This window comes from Grammomys surdaster, unplaced genomic scaffold, assembly GCF_004785775.1.
Source record: "Grammomys surdaster isolate TR1022 unplaced genomic scaffold, NIH_TR_1.0 126036, whole genome shotgun sequence".
In the NCBI taxonomy this organism is placed as follows: domain Eukaryota; kingdom Metazoa; phylum Chordata; class Mammalia; order Rodentia; family Muridae; genus Grammomys; species Grammomys surdaster.
In genome coordinates, this window is record NW_021620849.1 from 2,456,798 (window position 1) to 2,470,038 (window position 13,241).

The following is a 13,241-nucleotide window of genomic DNA, read 5'->3' on the forward strand; positions in this document are numbered from 1 at the left end:
AGAGAGAGAGAGAGAGAGAGAGAGAGAGAGAGAGAGAGAGAGAGAGATCACTAGTGGATATATTCAAGAGCAGACTGAGCAAGAGTTCAGTCAGAATACTTCAGTCAGCAAACTCCTTGGCTTATAAGCTTGAGTTTAGATCCCCAAAACTCATGTAAAAATAAGGAAGTGACCTGGCCATGGTGGGACACACTCTTAATCCCAGTACTCAGTAGGCAGAGACAGGCAGACCTGGTTGAGTTTGAGGACAGCCTGGTCTATATAGTTAGTTTCAGGACAGCCAGGACTATGTAGAGAGACCCTGTCTCAAAATAAATAATTAGTAAAAAATAAAATAAGCTGGGCGGTGGTGGCGCACGCCTTTAATCCCAGCACTTGGGAGGCAGAGGCAGGAGGATTTCTGAGTTTGAGGCCAGCCTGGTCTACAGAGTGAGTTCCAGGACACCCAGGGCTACACAGAGAAACCCTGTCTCGAAAAACCAAAATAAAATAAAATAAAAAATAAAATAAATAAAATAAAATAAAAAAATAAAAATAAAAAATAAAATAAAAAACCAAAAGTCTGGAATTGATAGCATTTCCTTCTAACCCCAGTGCTGACGAAGCTGTAAGAAAAAGAATACAGGGCCCTGCTGGCCAGCTAGTCTAGTAGAATTGTGCTATACACACACACACACACACACACACACACCTGAGCACATACATATGCACACACTCTCACATATCTCACATAACCACAATGAACAGGTCTGAGGACTCAGAGTAGAGCTGTTACCTAACGGGAGAGACCCTCAGTGGGTTCAATCCCCAGTAAAGGAAAAAGAAAGAAAAGAAAGCCCTCATGGATACTGTTTCAAACTCCACAATTGCAGGAAACTATCACTATCACTTTGTTACTAAAGAAAACAAGAAAAGACTCCGGTCTGGAGAAAGGCTCGAGATTAAGAGCGCTCGCTCGCTGATTCTGCAGAGTTCAGTTCCAAGCACTTTCTTCCGGTGCCTCACAACCCCCTGTAACTTCCGCTCAGGAGATGCGATGGCCTCCAAGGGCACCCACAGTCACACATACAAATCCACACACATATACACATAATATAAATTGAATGAAAAAAAAAAAAAGAAAAGAAAGGCTAGCCCAGTGGCTGGGGAGATGGTTCAGTGGTTAGGAGCACTTGTTGCTCTTGCAGAGGACGGGAGTTTAGCTCCCAGCAGTCATACAGTGGCCCACAGACATCCCTAACTCCAGTTCCAGGGGATCTGGTGCCTTCTTCTGACTTCTGTGGGCACCAGGCACACACATACACACAAACAGGCAACACAATACAAACATTTGTTTTGTTGTGTTTTGTTTTGTTTTCTGAAACAGGGTTTCTCTGTGTAGCCCTGGCTGTCCTAGAACTCACTCTGTAGACCAGGCTGGCCTCAGACTCAGAGATTCACCTGCCTCTGCCTCCCAAGTGCTGGGATTAAAGGCGTGTGCCACCAAGGCCCCACATCTCTCCAGTTACTTTGAACTGTATTGTCAATACAATCATGATGTATTGTTGTACACCATCTTCCTTGGGATTTTCAAAGCCTTGATGTTACAGTTCTGTAACCCCATAACTCTGGAAATGAAGCAGGAGAAGTGTGAGTTAAGGCTATCCTGGGCTATCTAGTTTTGATTTATGAGACAGAGTCCCACTAGAATAAATAAAAAGTAATCAAACTTTTGTTTATTTACTTTTGGGTTTGTTTTGTTTTGTTTGCTTTGTTTTATTTTTTTGAGACAGGGTTTCTTTGTGTAACAGCCTTGGCTGTCCTTGTAACTTTAATTTTCTCAAACATCTTTTTTTAATGAGGGTTCTTAAATGCTTTAACCTCCCTTGTAGCCCACCACCCACTAGAGGTAGTGGGAAAGAAAGGATACAGAGGAAGTAGACCTGTTTAGGTGGACCTATTTAGAAAGGTTCTTCAGAGCACCTCCCATCTGTGTTGTCTGGAAATCGGCAGTTCAGTTCACAGGTTAGCAACAGCAGCTCAGTCCACTTGCAAACACTTCACTGATACCCCAGCAGTCTACTTTGGTAGAGTCAGGATAGCAAACACGAATCAGCTGTGGTGGCATAACCTAGCAGAGACAGCCAGACCTCAGCCTTGGCGCGAGTCAGCAGGAAGGACCCGGAGGAATGCCAGAAGTTCTGTTATGCATCTCTCAGGGAAGCAAAGATCAGAGACTCACAAACATTGCACAGCTACCTCTATAAGCAAGCCAAACTCAGCCTCCCGCACTGTCCCTTGAGTCCTATTTATACCCTCCAAACACTACATGTCCTCCACGTGTCTTGGCTCAGCACATGCGACTATGTCAGCTGACATCACTCTACCATCCATGGAAGTGGCAAAAAAAATTGCAGCACATCACCAGAAGTTTTTTGGTGTGTTTCTCTCTATGGCATCTTGACAAGTGCAGCTCAACTATGCAACGTAAGGCAGACCAATACATACATGCTGTTAGCAAAGCATCCTTCATCATGTGTCTTTTCACGTGCTTGCTTTAACAGAACATCTTTTCTCCTGTGTCTGCTTCAGCGAAATCTTCCTTAACGAGCCTGCCTTAGCCTTTCACTCCTGTGTCCACTTTAAGGAAACATTCCTTCATCCTTTTGCCCCAGCAAAACACCATCCAACACAACTAACTTTCCAAAGAATCCTTAAGTTTCCACTTTATATCCTGGAACTCAGTCTGTAGATCAGGCTGGCCTTAAACTCACAGGAAATTTTTGTTTTCAAACCATTTACTTTCATTTTTGTTTCAAGACAGTGTGCCTGGCATACTTATTTGTTTGTTTGTGATTATTTTTGGTCACATTTTCTGATGGATGTAAGTAGGTCCTGGTGTCCCTTCATTTGTTTGTGATACTCAGGATAAACACAGAGCCTTGTATCTGCTTGGCAAATATTCTTCTGTAATGAGCTTGCCTTTTAGATGTGTAAAAATAGCCTAGTCAGAAACCCCACTGTACATGTGCCTAATAACCAGAACTCAGTGACATCACTTGCTCCAGATAATCAGACACAGGCCTAGAACGCCATGACACCCACTGGACAGTATTTAAGCAGAGACCAAGAGCAATCAATGTTCTGCACATCTGGAGAGACATCACCTTGATTTGCACTGCAGCTGGAGGGTCTCCCCCAGGATGCTGCCCCTCAATGCAAAGACTTCTATTAGAGACCTCACCTGACCATCAGCTAAGATACGTCACAGAGGTGAGCAGCCTTGGGGAGACAGGCTTAGGATCATAGTTAGCGGCTTAGAGTGTGAACACTGTGTGATGACCTTCAGCATAACAAAATAAAATTTTTGATATACTATGTGTTTTGTTTTTATGGTACTTTCTTTTGGAGTTAGAGTCTCACTTTGTAGTCTTGGCCTGCCTGGAGCTCACTATGGAGACCAGGTTGGTCTCAAACTCACAGAGATACTCCTGGCTTGGCCTTCCCAGTGCTGGGATTGAAGAAGGTGCGCACCAGCACGCCACAAACTTTTCTTTTTTAAGGGTAGAGTCTCACCCTGTGGCTCAGAGAGCAATCTTACCTTCTCAGCTCTCAAATCTTGCAATTTCAGAGTGAAGAATCAAATGCAGCTTTTTGTAGTGTACTTTCACTCTCTGTCTTTTTGTTTGTTTGTTTTGGTTTTTGGTTTTTCGAGACAGGGTTTCTCTGTGTAGCCCTGGCTGTCCTGGAACTCACTCTGTAGACCAGGCTGGCCTCGAACTCAGAAACCCTCCTGCCTCTGCCTCCCAAGTGCTGGGATTAAAGGCATGCGCCACCACCGCCTGGTTCACTCTCTGTCTCTTTCAGGAGTTTTAAATCCCCTTCTTCTCTTGTTCCCTTTACTAATTTCTTTCATTGCTGTTGTTTGACAGAGTTGGGAGTTTGGTCTCTTACTCCTAGGTTCAAACAAAGGCCTTGCCTGCCTCTGCCTTCCAAGTGTGGAGACTACGCATGCACACCAGCACCCCAACTTACACATCTCTCTTTTGTTTGTTTGCTTGCTTGCTTGCTTGCTTGCAGATTTTGAGACAGATCTCTCTATTCGGTGCTGACTGGCCTGGAACTCTGTGTAGTCAGAGACGGCCTAGAATTGGCTGAGGTCCTCCTGTTTCTGCTTTCCAGTTGCTAGCATTACAGGTAAAAGGGTCACTACCATGCCTGGCTGGCAATGTCCACTGAAGCTGAGCACGGGCTGGGAGAAAACTGAGAGAGACTACAAGGCTGAGAACCTAAGTGCCTCCCTCCTCAGTACAGAAAAAAAGCAAACAACCTGAATGCACCATGGAGGCACACACTTTTAGTCCCAGCGAAAGAGAGACGGAGACAGGTGGGCTTATGGGACAGCCTGGACTACAGAATGAGTCCAGGACAGCCAGGACTACACAAAGAAACCCCGTCTTGGAAAACAAACAAACAAATAAACAAAATATGACCACATCTCTACTAAGCACCTAAACCCAAGTAATAGCCAAAAGAATTTTGAAAATTTGTGCAAGAATAATTTTTTTTTTTTTTTTTTTTTTTTTTTTTTTTTTTTTGGTTTTTCGAGACAGGGTTTCTCTGTGTAGCTCTGACTGTCCTGGAACTCACTCTGTAGACCAGGCTAGCCTCGAACTCTCGAACTCAGAAATCCACCTGCCTCTGCCTCCCAAGTGCTGGGATTAAAGGCGTGCGCCACCACCGCCCGGCATTTTTTTTTTTTTTTTTTTAAAAGATTTATTTTATGTATATGAGCACATTGTCACTCTCTTCAGACACACCAGAAGAGGGCACGGGATCCCATTACAGATGGCTATGAGCCACTATGTGGTTGTTGGGAATTGAACTCTGGACCTTCCTGAACAGCAGTCAGTGCTCTTAACTGCTGAGCCATCTCTCCAGCAGCAAGAATGTTTTATAGAACCATTAAGTCTGGGAGTGGTTACACACACACACACACACACACACACACACACACACACACACAATCAAACCGCTGATTAATGGAAACACCTCACAGAAACATCTAGGCTTTTCAGCTTCTCTGCCTCTTCGCCTTTAGCAACATGGTCAGTCTTTCTGAGGGGAAGAGGGTGTCTCCTGGTGGTTTAGACTGCATTTCCCTGGACACTAATGAGCTAGAGTCCCACTCTCCATCCTGGTTTGTCAAGTGCCTGCCTCAGGTCCCCTTGGGTTGCTTTGCCTGCAGGTTCTGTTCAAACTGGTGGATTGAGAGCTGCTTCTCCCTTTCAGGGCTTGCCTTCTCTTCAGCGCACCCTTTGGCAAATCAAAGCTCTGAATTACAGGCTGGGTTAACTGAACTTCTATTTTTCTATTTGTTGACTTTTGTTTTTTTTTTTTAAATTTTTTTTGTTTTTTTGTTTTGTTTTGTTTTTTTGTTTGTTTGTTTTTTGACACTGGCTCTCAAATAGCCTAGGCTGGCCCAAACTCATTATGAAGCTGGGGATAGCTCCCTCTGCCTCCACCTCTGGAGCTGAGATTGCAGGAGCTGCTGCCTTCCCTGGTTTAGTTTGGTTTGTTTTTGTTTGATCTTTATTTTGTTCGGATGGTAATTGTTTTGTCTTATTTATTTATTTTTATTTCCTTATATCTTATTTCCCCGAGACAGGATTTCTCTGTGCAACTCTGTAGACTGGGCATGTATTTGCTTTCACGTGTGAGCCAGTGTGCCCCGGTGAGATCACGTGTGCTCCTGTGTGATAGCTGGTTTCTCTGTCACCGTGGTAAAACACTGATGGAAAGCACCTTGGGGAGGAAAGGGTTTGCTTCAGTTTACAGCTTTTTGTTTGGTTGGTTTTCTTGTTCTTTTGGAGCCCTGATCCCCAGCCCCCCTGGTGATGGGAGCCAAATTCTGGTCTTCAGGAAGAACAGCCCGCAGGCTCAGCCTTCTCTGGCCTCTACCACCCACTTTCCTTAAACATTTTAGGGTGATATGTATTTATTTATTTATTTATTTATTTATTTATTTTTTGTGTTTTCGAGACAGGGTTTCTCTGTGTAGTTCTGGCTGTCCTGGAACTCACTCTGTAGACCAGGCTGGCCTGGAACTCAGAAATCCGCCTGCCTCTGCCTCCCAAGTGCTGGGATTAAAAGCATATGCCACCACTGCCCAATTTACTGAGATTGATTTTTGATATACCTTAGTTTCAGCTATATTAAACTATAAAAGCAGGCTGGAAAGATGGCTCAGCAGTTAAAGGCTAGGCTCACAACCAAAAATATAAACTATAAAAGCTAGGTACGGTGGCATATACCCTTAATCCCTGTGCTCTGAAGGCAAAGGCAGATGTATCTCTATGAGTTCAAGACCAGCCTAGTTTATTTATCCAGTTTCAATACAGCTAGAGCTATGTAGTGAGATCCTGTCTCAAAAAACAAAAATATTTAAAAAGTAGAAATGTACCTAATAATTGAGGAAATAGCTATTTTAACCTTTTTTTCCCCCACCTCTTCTTTCTTCTTGGAGACAGGCCTCTCACACTGTGAACTCACAGAAGTCTGCCTACCTCTGCTTCCCAAGTGATGTGTTTATAGAAAGATAAATAGGTGTGTGGTGGGTATGGGGAAGCAGATGTCTCAGTGAGCCCATGCCGAGGCATCCCTTCCCTCTGAGGACCAGCCACACAACGACAGGATAGTATAGAACAGAGTTTATTCAGGGCATGGGGAGGGGAGTTAAGAGGGTAGTAGAGGCAGAGAGAGAGAGAGAGAGAGAGAGAGAGAGAGAGAGAGAGAGAGAAGAGAAGAGGAGAAGAGAAGTAGAGGTGGGCCATGAGCACATGGAGAGAGGGGGAGGGGAGAAGGGGGAAGAGGACAGAGGGATCAAGAGAGCAGGAGGTCAAGAGAGAGAGGAGGGGGCAAACAGGCTCTTTTATAGTGGGCCAGGTTTACCTGGCTGTTGCCAGGTAACTGTGGGAGTGGAGTTTAGACAGAATGCTAACACCAAGTACCAGGATTAACACATAAGTCAGCACCGTGTTCCACCCAATCTTCCCTTCCTTCCTTCCTTCCTTCCTCCCTCCCTCCCTCCCTCCTTCCCTCCCTGTCTCTCTCTCTCTCTCTTTCTTTTTTTCTGTTATGAACATTATACCCACATGTATGTCTGTATACCATTGCATGCTTGGTATCTGCATGAGTCATAAGAGGCTCCTGGAACTGGAGTTTTTAAAATTGAGACTCTCTTGAAAGTCTTGGGTGTGTAATAATGTCCTTATCTTAAGGCTCCCTCCTTATCTCCTCCATTCCGGTTGTTGGTGTACAGGCAGTTCCGCTAGCAGCCTGTTCTCAGGGACTTAGCAAAGGCATAAGCCATCACCTGCTGCTGCCTTCCCTCCTGCCAGGTGTGTGCTGCAGATAAAAGGACTGTTAGCCACCCCAGCGCCCTCTCTTCTCAATCTCTCCCAATCTCTCAATCTCTCTCTCTCTCAATCTCTCTCTCTCTCTCTCTCTCTCTCTCTCTCTCTCTCCCTCCAATCTCCCCTCTCCGTCTCTCCCTCCCCTCACCCCGTCTCTGGTCCGTCTCTCTCTCGCGCCCTCCCCCGCGGGCTCCCTCTCTCTCGCTCTCTCTCCTTCTCTCCCTTCCCCCTCTCTCTTCTCTCTCTCTCTCTCCTCTCTCCCTCCCTTCCCTTCTCTCCCCCCTCCTCCTTCTCCCTCTTCCCCCTTTCTCCCCTTCTCTCCCCACTCCCTCCCCCACCTCTCTGCTGGTTCTTGAATCTGAACCTTGCTGTGTCCTTATCTCTACTTAACGGCTGTGCTGCACCCTGACTCACCTGGAATCCGCAGCCATGGTCGTTTGTGTCCTTCTGTCTCGTTCTCACTGACCGGAACTGTGTTTGCTCTTTTGTGTTTGAATTGTGTGCTTTAGTGTAATGTCCTACAGGCTCATTGGATTGTGGTGGTGCACACCGGTAATTCAAGCACACTGGTAGTGGAGGCAGGAGGATTGCCACAGCTTCAGCCACATAGCATGTTGAAAGCCGGTCTAGGATGCAATACCTGGGAAAACAATACCTTGTTGTAAATCAAACCAAACTGAACTGGTTCTCCAGACGATGCAAGCCTTTAATCCCATGACTCTCTCTAGGCAGAAGCAAGCAGATCTCTGTAAAGTTTGAGACCAGCAGAAATCAGAAGTGTGTTTGTCTTGGGACGGGTTAGCAGGGTGGGCTGCCCCAGCCCTGTCTCTGGTGCTGTCATTTATCTTTCACCTTCATGTGACTTCCCTTTGGGTTCACTAAATATTTTTCTACTAGTTGTTGAGTTTTTGTTTTTTTGTTTTTTGTTTTGTTTTGTTTTGTTTTTTGGTTTTGGTTTTTCGAGACAGGGTTTCTCTAGGTAGCCCTGGCTGTCCTGGAACTCACTCAGTAGACCAGGCTGGCCTCGAACTCAGAAATCCACCTGCCTCTGCCTCCCAACTGCTGGGATTAAAGGTGTGCGCCACCACCACCACCCTGCGATTTTTTAAAAATCTCAACAACTGCTGGGAGGTGATGGCGCACGCCTTTAATCCTAGCACTTGGGAGGCAGAGGCAGGCGGATTTCTGAGTTCGAGGCCAGCCTGGTCTACAGAGTGAGTTCCAGGACAGCCAGGGCTACACAGAGAAACCCTGTCTCAAACAAACAAACAAACAAACAAAAATCTTTTAATTGAAAATTGACAAATTATAGTTGAGTGCATTTATCCAGTGATGCCATTTGCTAGTTTAAAGTTGAATAATTAATAAAGCTCATTAATATACCGATCCCCAACATCTATTACCTGAAACGTTTGCTTCTGTGTTTGGTTGGGGTTGTTTTGTTTTGAGACTCTGTAGCACAAGCTGGCTTAGAACTCATTATCTAGCCAGGCTAGCCTCGATTTCACAGAGGTTTTTCTGCCTCAGCCTCTTAAGACACTCTGTTAATTTAGTTTTATTTTTCTTTGAGACAGAGTCTCAAAGCCCTGCCTGGCCTGAAACTTACCATGTAGTCCAGGCTCTCCTAGAACTCAGAGAGAGATCCACCTCTGTTTTGCGAGTATTAGGTTAAAGGCGTGTATCTCCATGCTCAGGCTTAGATGGTTTTACTTACTTACTTACTTACTTACTTACTTACTTACTTACTTATTTGGTTGGTTGGTTGGTTTGATTTTTTTCAAGATAGTTTCTCTGTGTAGCCCTTGGCTGTCCTGGAACTTGCTCTGTAGACTGAACTGATCTGGAACTAAAAGAGATCCACCTGCCTCTGCCTTCCTGGTGTTGGGATTAAAGGTGTGAGCCATCACCCAGCACCTTAGGATTTTATTTTAATTAATTTATTTTAATTTTATTTGCATTGGTGTTTTGTGTTAGGCCTCAAGAATCACCACACAAACCATATAAACATTGATCTTACTTAAGAATAGTTTATTGAGTGCACACCCTAAGACTGGGGACTCCGGGGCCTAATTGGGGTACCAGTCTGTTCTTAGGGCAGGGTTTTTATAGGAAAACCCAAGTTCAGAAGTTCAGAAGGCAAGGGTGGAGGCACTACTACACTTGACTTACTGGACAATATATAATCAGCTGACTTTTCAGCTGATTGGTCCTGAGTGAGGTGAGAGGGTGGGGAATGGGTGGGGAACGGGAGTTTCCGGGCACTGAGATAACAGATAATAAGTAATCCAACCTTACCATTGTGGCATTTTAGGAGAATTTCTCAGTGTTGGCTGTGGATAATTACTTTTCTGGGAAGTGGAGTCTGAGAACCTGAACTTAATTTCACCTTACAAGCAGAATGGAGACTTGTGGAGAGCTCTTGGGGCCACTTCTAGGAATTTGTCAAGAATATTTGACATTGGACTAGGACAAGGAAGTAGGCTCAAGAAAATACAGCAGAGGAATGTATACCTTATATCTTGATTATCTTGATAAGTCCCTAGAAACAGTGACCTTGAGACCTTTGTTTATGGCTTGTTTGTTTCTTCACTACTTTATGTCTTAGGATTGACCATATTCTTGGTATGTATTTAGAAAGATATAAAAGACGACTGAGAGAGACTAAACCCGGGTCAGCTTCAGCCCTGGCTGGGGTCATGTTATAATGCTGTCTAATTGTCTTTTCTCTCTTTAACCCTCACTCCGTCCCTCGAGACCTGTTGACTGAGCTGGCTTGGTCAGAGACGGAATACAAAATGGCTATAGTTATGTTAAAAGGAGCAGGCCTCAACATTTTGAGTGCATGCATGTCTGTGTGAGGGATTGGATCCCCTGGAACAGGAGTTATGGATAGTCGTGAGCTGCCATGTGGGTGCTGGGAATTGAATACTTGTCTTCTGGAAGAGCAGCCAATGATCTCAACTGCTGAGCCATTCCTCCAACCCCACATATATATATTTGTAACACCATTGTTTGCCTCTCCAGGGGCAGTAGCAAACCTGGCTAAAATTCCATCACTTAACAAGCTTCAAGGCTGTAAAGAAAACTTTTCTTTCTTTCTTTCTTTTTTACTCCTTCTCTTTCTCCTTTTTTCTTTTCCTTTTGTTTGTTGAGATAGAGTCTCATGTAGCCAGACTAGCCTTGAACTCTCAAACTTACTCTGTAGCTGAGTATGGAGTTGGAGTATGAGCTCCAACCCCTCATCCTCCCTTCTCTACCTCCAAAGTCTGGGTCTAAAGGCTTGTGACACCTCCTCCAGCTAGGTACCTGAAACCGGAGTTGTGGATGGTTGTGAGCCATATGAATGCTGGGAGCCCAGGTCCTCTTCAGGAACAAGTGTTCTTAAGAGCCGAGCCAACGCCCCAGCCCCAGGACGTTTGATGAGTTTGCGGTATTTTACTGTGTGTGACTAAGGACAATGCCCAGAGCTGAATGAAGGCTTCAGTCAGGGCTGGCTGCAGGAGGGAGGGGCCGAGTGCTTCCCTGCCGTCTGTATCAGCCTCTGACACTCTACTCCATAAACTAATGGCTAGGACAGGGCTCCAGCCTTGCCCCATCCCTGTCTTGCGAAGAGTTGCTTACCTTCTCTGCAGCTCATTTTATCATCTATAGAATAGGTAGAGTAGTTGGGTACAGCGTCACACGCCTTCAATCCCAGCACTTGGGAGGCAGAGGCAGGTGGATTTCTGAGTTCGAGGCCAGCCTGGTCTACAGAATGAGTTCCAGGACAGCCAGAGCTACACAGAGAAACCCTGTCTCAAAAAACAAACATGGAAAAAATAGAGTGATAGGTTACACCAACCACGGGGTAAATATGTGAGGACCAAAGGGGAGCTTCGCCAGGGAGGGCATGGCCAGGGCTACACCGTCAATCATGACCCCGTCATTTTCCCCTGGGCAAAGCATAAGATCAGCAGGATTTGAACATTCAAGTCAGGTCATTTGAACACTGGGTAGGGAGACAGAGGCCTGTTCACCTAAGGCAGATGGAGAATACCAAACTTGTGAGACAGGTGGAAAGGCAAACCTCCTGGAATCCGTTTATCTTCTCCTCCCATTCTTTTCCCTCCTCAGTCCATCTTCCTCCCTCCTCCCAATCTTCCAACCCCACCAGTACCCCCACCCCCACCCCTGCACCCTTAGGTCTCACTTCTTCCCCACTTCTTCTGAGACACAGTCTCATTTTGTAATCCAGGCTAGATTCACATTCATAATCTCCCTGGGTAAACCCTCCTGAGTGCAGAGATTACAAACATCTGGGGGTGGGGGTGGGGGTGGGGCTTAGTGGTTAAGGGCACTTGTGGTTGTCAGGCGGTGGTGGTGCACGCCTTTAATCTCAGCACTTGGGAGGCAGAGGCAGGAGGATTTCTGAGTTCGAGGCCAGCCTGGTCTACAGAGTGAGTTCCAGGACAGCCAGGACTACACAGAGAAACCCTGTCTCGAAAAACTAAAAAAATAAAAAATAAAAACAAAACAAAACAAAAAAAATCAAGGGCACTTGTGGTTTAAAAGATCCAGGTTTGATTTCCCAGATCCCACATGGAGGCTCACTACCTCCTCAGGCACCAGGCAGGCTTGTGACCCACTTCCAGGCAAAACACTCATACACATAAAATAATACAAATAAATCTTTTTTTAAAAAAGCATGTACCACTTAGCCTGTTTGCCCTTCAAAGCTCCCTCCCATCTGATCCCATCTGCAAGATTCACAGTAGGGATGAGAGTCACAGTGAGTCAGCCCCGCTCACCAGCCACAGCTGAGGTGCTCCGAGGCAGGCAGGCAGACTTCTTTTTGTTTATTTTGAGACAATGTCTCACTATGTATCTCTGGCTGCCCTGAAACTCACTACACACCAGGCTGGCCTCTCCCTCCCAAGTGCTGGGATTAAAGGTGTGCATCACCACACCGAGTGGCAGTCAAACTTCTAGAGAATGGAGGCACTGGTTTTCCTGAGTCTGCACAGGTGGGCTCCAGCCAGAGCTCCCAGCACAGGGGCTCCCCTCAGCAGTCTAGTGGAGTACCCGCCCCATGTGCCTCGGGACCTGGCAACTGGAGAGTGCAGTCCGTGGGCTTCACGTGCTTAAGCACGGGGTGAGGTGGGTGCTCCTCCCCTGAGGCACAGCACAAAAGGTGACCTTCTTTCCTGGCTCCAAAGCAGTTTAGCATTCCGATTCTGAACACCTCTCCCTACTATAGAGCAGAAATTCCAGCAACGCTGAGACTTGCATCATGGAGAGCAATGAAGCCAGTCACTGGCCGAGTCTCCTAGTCAGGAGCTCCCAAGGTCATCCAGATAGCCCCAGTAATATCTGAGGAGTGGCCGGACGCTCCTGCTCGCAGCCTCACGACCCCTGCATTCTTGGGTGAGGAAACACCCCTCAGTCCTCCCTGGTGGGTTTCAGATCCTGGCTGCGATCTACCAGCCCAGATCCGTGAGCTCTGATCCGAGTCACTTTCTCCACGGTGTCTCTGCAGAGGTACATAACTAGGGCCTTGTTCTATAATGATCTCACGTAGGCCTCACCCTCTGAAGCTGAGGGTATTCTTATCCTTGTCCGTTCTTTGACTAAGAAACAGGAGCTAGAGGACAGTGCTACCTTGCCTACCCCCCAGATGATGCCGGATCCATCTGTGGAAATAAAATGTTGTTCACCGGCAACATTTTTCCTGTCTGTTCATGACAGCCTCAGCGTCTACACGACTATTTGCATCTTGGTTTGTTTTGTTTTGGCTTTTTTTTGTTGTTGTTTTGTTTTGGGTTTTTTGGTTTAATTATTTGTTTTTTTAGGTTGTTTTTTTTTTTTTTT